General features: G+C 48.9%; 2 long non-coding RNA genes across 3 annotated transcripts; one reads left to right on the top strand and one right to left on the bottom strand.

Annotated features, from left to right (window-relative positions):
* The first annotated feature begins 1,662 nt into the window (after positions 1–1,662).
* On the top strand, positions 1,663–4,479 carry LOC147648904 (uncharacterized). Its single transcript, XR_015279769.1, has 2 exons — positions 1,663–1,746; positions 2,941–4,479. It is a non-coding gene; the product is annotated as an uncharacterized LOC147648904 (long non-coding RNA).
* On the bottom strand, positions 4,191–6,249 carry LOC111938807 (uncharacterized). Of its 2 annotated transcripts, none has more exons than XR_002869096.2 (3): positions 5,929–6,249; positions 5,677–5,822; positions 4,191–4,555 (listed from the first exon to the last, which is right to left on the bottom strand). It is a non-coding gene; the product is annotated as an uncharacterized LOC111938807 (long non-coding RNA). The 2 variants fall into 2 exon arrangements; XR_002869097.2 differs by lacking the exon at positions 5,929–6,249 and adding an exon at positions 5,897–5,923.
* Between the last annotated feature and the right edge of the window lie 526 nt (positions 6,250–6,775).

Here is a 6,775-nt window from a genome sequence, read left to right on the forward strand (position 1 = left end):
AGAAAGGTGAAAATGGCTAACAAAGAACTTCCTCAAGGTTTTTTTATGTCCATTTATCCAATTAACAAATACCAAGTAAATTATTTATCTTAGTGACCCCATGACCCAACACCTGTGTGCTGCACTGCAGCATTCTCTATCCAATCATTTACTACCACCCAAAAACCTCTGGAAGAAGAAATGAAGAAGAAAGAAGAAGGAAAACAGAAAACACCATAAATCCTCCATTTTGTCTTTTGTTCTCTAAACTAGCTTAAAGCTTAGACTTTAACTTTCTCACCCAGTGGCTTAAGAAAACTCTCTGATTTACACACTCACACTCCTGTTTTTTCTATTTAACTTTAAGAGTTGTTAAAGTTCATGGTGTTCATGGTGTTATGTGAAATTCGGTGCTTTCAGAGCCAGGTACCAGAGATAAAGGCACCCACTCAGTGCCCCTGACCCCAAGTCTGAGCAGTGGGGCCAGTGCAGAGCACTCAGCTCCATTTTCCATTTCAGTTCCAGCTAAGAGCCCAAGCACAACCATTCAGCATCCACAGCTCTTATCATTTCTGATTCCTTGGGCAGTTCCAAAGGGCTGAAGTTGTTTCTAAAGGGTTTTATGAAGTTTTAGCATATTAAATATCTGTGTATGTGGTATAGAGAATTTTACGGAGTGACATTCAGATCTGTCCCGGGATCCACAGGATGAAAATGATCCATTTCCACCCCCCAGCACTCAAACCTCGCTTTCAGCTTCTCCCTGGAGCCTCTCAGGCCGGGATGTGCTGTGTCCTTGTGTTCATCTGCTCCAGGCACAGCTTCCCAGGCCGGCTTCCCGTTGGTTTTTCATGGATCTGGTGTAAAAAGTTCCAACCCAGGGATGAAACTTCCCCACCTGCTGCCAGGAAATCGGCTCTTTGGGCACCAAAGACAAAACAAAGGCTGTTTACTCTGGTTAAAGGCACACTGAAGAGAAGATTTGGGGCATTTCAGAGCTCTTTTTTCACATTTGACACTTGAGAGGAGCCCAGCGAGCTGCAGGAATTTGGGAAAGCTCCGACTCAGCAGGCAGGGCCTGCAGAAACAGCCCCCGAGCCCTGTCAGGTTTCCCCTCACTCTGTGCCAGGCAGGCAGGAAATATTCATCACTTCCCATGGCTTTCTGTCACCCTTTTTGTTGCGTGCAGCTGCGTTTAGGCGAGGTGTGCAGCGAGGGATGTTTGTATTTGTGTTTACATGACTGTTATTACAGCGGGAGCTGCCACTCTGACACCGCCTTGATGTGGGAGCCATCTCCCACTTTCCAACGCAGACTTGGCTTTTTTTTCTTTTTGTCTTTCCCCATTTCCTTTTCATCCTGGCTGAGGATGTGCCCTACTTTCTTGTTTAGAAGATGATATGCTTGCATTATGCATTCTAAATATAGGTTTTTATTTTTCCTTTTTTTGTGCAAAGCAGGTTGACGTGGTCGTCAAAAGAAATGAATTCAGAGTTCCTCTCCTGCCCCGGGGGAGCTGTGCTGGGAGAATTTTTTTCCAAGTTAGGGCTAAAGCACGAAGCTGCTGATGTGTTCCAGGACAATTTGCTGCATGTTTGATTTTATTTTATTTTTTTTTATTTTTTTTTTTTTTCCTAATTTGGGACTGGCAGGGTCTGGGGAGGAGCGGAAGGAGCAGAAAAACTGACATGGACCAAGTGTCCACTCCAAATCCCCTTCCCAAACAGGGAAGGAAACTCATCACAAACACAGTTCAGAGAGATCCAGGTGGGATTGGGGGGATCCAGGTGGGATTGAGGGGATGCAGGATGAGACTGAGGGGATCCAGGGTGAGACTGAGGGGATCCAGGTGAGATTGAGGGGATCCAGGGTGAGACTGAGGGGATCCAGGGTGAGACTGAGGGGATCCAGGTGGGATTGAGGGGATCCAGGTGAGACTGAGGGGATCCAGGTGGGATTGAGGGGATCCAGGCAGGGACTGAGGGGATCCAGGGTGAGACTGAGGGGATCCAGGTGGGATTGAGGGGATCCAGGCAGGGACTGAGGGGATCCAGGGTGAGACTGAGGGGATCCAGGTGGGATTGAGGGGATCCAGGCAAGGACTGAGGGGATCCAGGCAGGGTGGGATTGGGGGGATCCAGGCAGGGAGGGATTGAGGGGATTCAGGCAGGGAGGGATTGGGGGGATCCAGGTGGGATTGAGGGGATCCAGGCAGGGAGGGATTGAGGGGATCCAGGTGGGATTGAGGGGATTCAGGCAGGGAGGGATTGGGGGGATCCAGGTGAGATTGAGGGGATCCAGGCAGGGAGGGATTGGGGGGATCCAGGTGAGATTGAGGGGATCCAGGCAGGGAGGGATTGAGGGGATCCAGGCAGGGAGGGATTGGGGGGATCCAGGCAGGGATTGAGGGGATCCAGGCAGGGACTGAGGGGATCCAGGCAGGGAGGGATTGAGGGGATCCAGGCAGGGAGGGATTGAGGGGATCCAGGTGAGATTGAGGGGATTCAGGCAGGGAGGGATTGGGGGGATCCAGGCAGGGAGGGATTGGGGGGATCCAGGCAGGGAGGGATTGAGGGGATCCAGGCAGGGAGGGATTGGGGGGATCCAGGTGAGATTGAGGGGATCCAGGCAGGGAGGGATTGAGGGGATCCAGGCAGGGAGGGATTGGGGGGATCCAGGCAGGGAGGGATTGAGGGGATCCTTCAGCCCAGCCCTGTGCCCATCCTACTCCCCCAAACATGTGAATTCCACCCCGCTGCTCCCCTCCTGCTTTCTCAGCCTGACTGCCCCAAACACCCACCTCTGACCCTCCCTGGATGAGGTTTTAACAAAATTCCTCATGATTTCCACCACTGGTCCAAAAGGGGAGAGCAGGGAGTGGCTGGCCGGGCATTCTGGGGGCAGAGCCTGAAGGTGACTCTCAGAATCCCGATGAAATTCAATTATTGGTTTATTTGGCAGCAGAGAAGATGGCAAAGCACCCAAGTGCCACAGGATGAAGCAGGGAGCTCCATAAAACATAAACCACCTCTTTCTACAGGAAGAACACTCCAGAACCTCCCACCCCAGGGAGGAAGGAGCAGCTCTGTGGGCACAGTCTGCCTCCAAAATCCAGGAATTTCCCAGCTCCATCCCCTAAAGACTGGCAAACATTGGCCAGAGTTACCGGGAATTACCAAAAATCTAATGGGAAAATCCCATTTCATTTGAGGAGCCTGGCTGCTTTTCCCTCAAACCTTTGCTTTTGGGGTTTCCTGTTTAAAATTCCGAATTCCTCTGTGGCACACCACCAGCGCTTTCACTGGATTTACAGCAGGGACAGGGAAGCAAACTCTCCCTTTTCATCTCCCCCTGTAATTTCTCCTCTCTCAGGTGCAGCTCTGCCCAGCAGCCAGGACGTGGGGATTGTTCCAGCCCTGTCCTTGTGACATTTCATTAAGCTGCTCGTTTAAAGCTTATCATTAGAGGGACTGGAGCCTTGGTGGAAGAACTTAATTGCATCCTATTTTCCCTGCCTGAAGATGCATTGGAGGAGTCAGTTTGCATTTTGATTTTTTTTTTTCCCTTTCGTTATTTCAAGGTCTTTGTGCTGCACGGAATTTTAAATTCCTCCATCTGCTCCTCACCTGGGGCTGGCAGAACCCCTGCCATCAGAACTGGCAATATTCCTCCTCTCTCCCACTTCCCAAACTCTAAGAGGAATGGAGATTACAGCCGCTGGAGTTTACCTGGGAAAGGCCTTTGCATGGGTGGAAAAGGGAATAAAAAGCCATAAAAACGTGTGAAATAGAGAATGTTTCTCTTTGCTGCCAGCAAAACCTGTTGTCAAACAAAAACTGCCAGCAGATCTTCACCCCGCACAGGGGGAAACAATCCCAGCCTGAACAGCACGGAACAGAAAAAGGGTCACAACTTGAGGCAGGACAGCCTGACCCGCGTGTCCCCTGCAGGGTGGGCACAAAAATCCCCCTGTCTTGGCCTGGAGGAGCCCCTGCACCTCTTCCTTTCATCCTGCTGGAATTTAAAATCCTCTCTCTGCAGCAGCCGCTTGGGAAGGTGGCGGAGCTGCTCCTCCAGAAGGTGAACCGGAGCCCCAGGCTAGTTTGGGATTAGAAAAGCAAAGGGCAGAGAGAGTTGTTTTGTGCAGAAAAAGCTGCTGGAGCTCCCAGGCAGCACCCTGTGAAAAACGAGGTTCACATATTTATTATATAAAATTTAAAAAGTTTAATAGAAAGACAATCAGGAGATAAAAATAAAGTAAAATGTACAAATACAACTGGGTGTCTCTGCATTCTGCACACCTTGCTAACAAAGGATTGTCCCTTAAAAACAGAATCCCAGTACATATTCATAAATTTTCATACATGATTCAAACATTTCTCTTAAATTTCAGATGTTTGTTTAGTCCCAGCTCACACCCTTCCCAATAGATCAATCTTCTTGGCTCCACTGAGTTTCACAGTCCCTGATAACAGAGGTTCAATAAATTCCTCCCCCAGAGCTCTGGTCACTGCTGTCTTCATCTGGATAAAACAATCTAAAAATGCAGGGGGGTCTCTGACAATCTCTTCAGTCTCTGGGTTATACAAACAAAAGTGGTTTTTGTTTTAATATCATGTTATAGCCTAACATATATATGTGTTATATCACTATTTCTGAGTTTATCAATAACAGAAATAGGAGGAACTATATTAATACAGCAAAGTTTTCTAACCTTATACACATAGCATTAATTTTAATATTTAATTATTTATTAATTAATCTTTAATATTAATATATGAAGCCAATGTTCTGATATGTGTCTGTCACAACCCTGAGGGAGGGGAAGCTCCCCAGGGTCCGGGCTGGTGGGGCTGGGTGAGCTCCTGGCACGGACAGAGCACCGTGAGCAGCCCCTCTCTCCCCTGGGTCCCCTGGCAGCTCCACTCAGGCCAGGCTGACAGGACAAACTGCCCTGAAACACCTGAGTTAAACCTCAACTCATCCAACTGAGGCCAAAAACCTGAAATATTCCAGTGCCAAACAGGTTCAGTGCTGCTGATAACAATCCATCCCACAGGAGGAGGAACGAGCAGCCCTGTGGAGCTGTTCTGCTCAGAAATCTCAGATTTCCTGCTTTGTGCAGGTCCCTGGGCAGAACCAAAGCTTTCCAAGGCTCTCTGTGCTCAGTGCTCGGGCTCTGGGGGGGCTGTGAGGGGTTGGGGGACCCCTCTGAATTCCTCTGGATCCCTCTGGACCCCTCTGGATCCATCTGGACCCCTCTGGACCCATCTGGACCCCTCTGGATCCCTCTGGATCCCTCTGGATCCCTCCGGATCCCTCTGGACCCCTCTGGATCCCTCTGGACCCCTCTGGATCCATCTGGATCCCTCTGGACCCCCTCTGGACCCCTCTGGATCCCTCTGGACCCCCTCTGGATCCCTCTGGACCCCTCTGGAAGGGGAGCAAAAGCAGGAGCAGGGGGGCTGTGAGAGCTCCAGGCTCTGCTCTTCTCTCCAGCTCTGCAAGAGTGGGAATTTGCTGCTTTGCTGAGTCAATTCTGCTCTAAATAAAATTCTGGGGCTGTTTGGAAATAACAGAAACGAAATGTTCCTGTGCCTCTCCTCTCTCATCCATCCAGCTCTGAGTGTGTGTGTGCGTGTTCCAACCCCCAGCCCCGAGAGCTGAGCTCCAGAAGCTCCTCAGAGCAATTCTTACCTTGGGCACTCTTTCAACTTGATGCAACTTTGATGAATCCTCGCTGATCTGCAGCGAATTCCTGCAGAATTCCTGCCAGGAGCGTGAGCAGAGCAGGGGCACACATTCCCTTTCATTTCACCTGAACAGCCTCCAGCTTGACCCTTCTGAAAGGTAAAAACCAAAAACTGGAAAAGTCTGAAAGTTTTATTTATCACCCCAAAAGGTTCCTGTGTTTCACCTCAGCCAGTGAGGTTTTCCTCTTCACTGCACCTGTTAAGGTTCACTGGAGATTTCCTGGCTTTAAGTCATGGAAAAACCACTGGGGAGAGGCTGCAGTGAGGTCCCTCCTAACACAGCAATAAATAAAAATATTTATTGGGAAGCAAAGAGAAGGCAGCACCCGAGGGAATTCTCCGTGGGCAGGACTGATAATCAGGCCCTGGCTGCTCAGAATTACTCCTGCAGCCTCACTTGGGCAGATTTCTAAGGAAAAATAAAAGAGGAAAACTGTAAATACGTGGAGAGGAGGGAGAATATGAAATTAGGCTGGCACTGAGAGAAAAACTGAGAGTTTTTCTCTCTCCCAGTGACTTCAAGCACGACCTGGAGGATTCTGTTCCTCCTTGGGATTCATAAACAGAACCTGCCCAAGTTATCACAATAGAAATTATTGAGCTCGTTCCTGCCATCGTTGGCTCTGCTCTCTCTCCTTTTTTTGTGTGTATTTGGATTTCAGGGCACAATTTGTACCAGTGGCCAATATGGGGTGAACAATAGTTCACAGGCAGAAAGATAAGAGGATTAATAGAGCAAAAAATAACAGCACTCACTGTTATCTAAAGGTCAAGGAGAGCTATAAATTGCATTCACTCGGGGAAAAGGACAAGCACTTTAAAGTGAAAAGGCAAATCCTTAAAATGCAGAGCAAAGTTTGCTTCAGCGAGGGTGATTTTTATAATAATGCAAGGTTCATAATTATGTCAGATTATTATGGTCTATTATGGCCCAATTGTGCAATAACTCCAGATTTTCTCTCTTCAGTGAAGCTGGGTCAAGAATTAATTCCCATTCCTTGACTGCACTTGTGAACTGGGCCCCACCAGGCTGGAACTGCCAG

The sequence above is a fragment of the Cyanistes caeruleus genome, chromosome 29, assembly GCF_971803275.1.
Source record: "Cyanistes caeruleus chromosome 29, bCyaCae1.hap1.1, whole genome shotgun sequence".
NCBI classification, from domain to species: Eukaryota; Metazoa; Chordata; class Aves; order Passeriformes; family Paridae; genus Cyanistes; species Cyanistes caeruleus.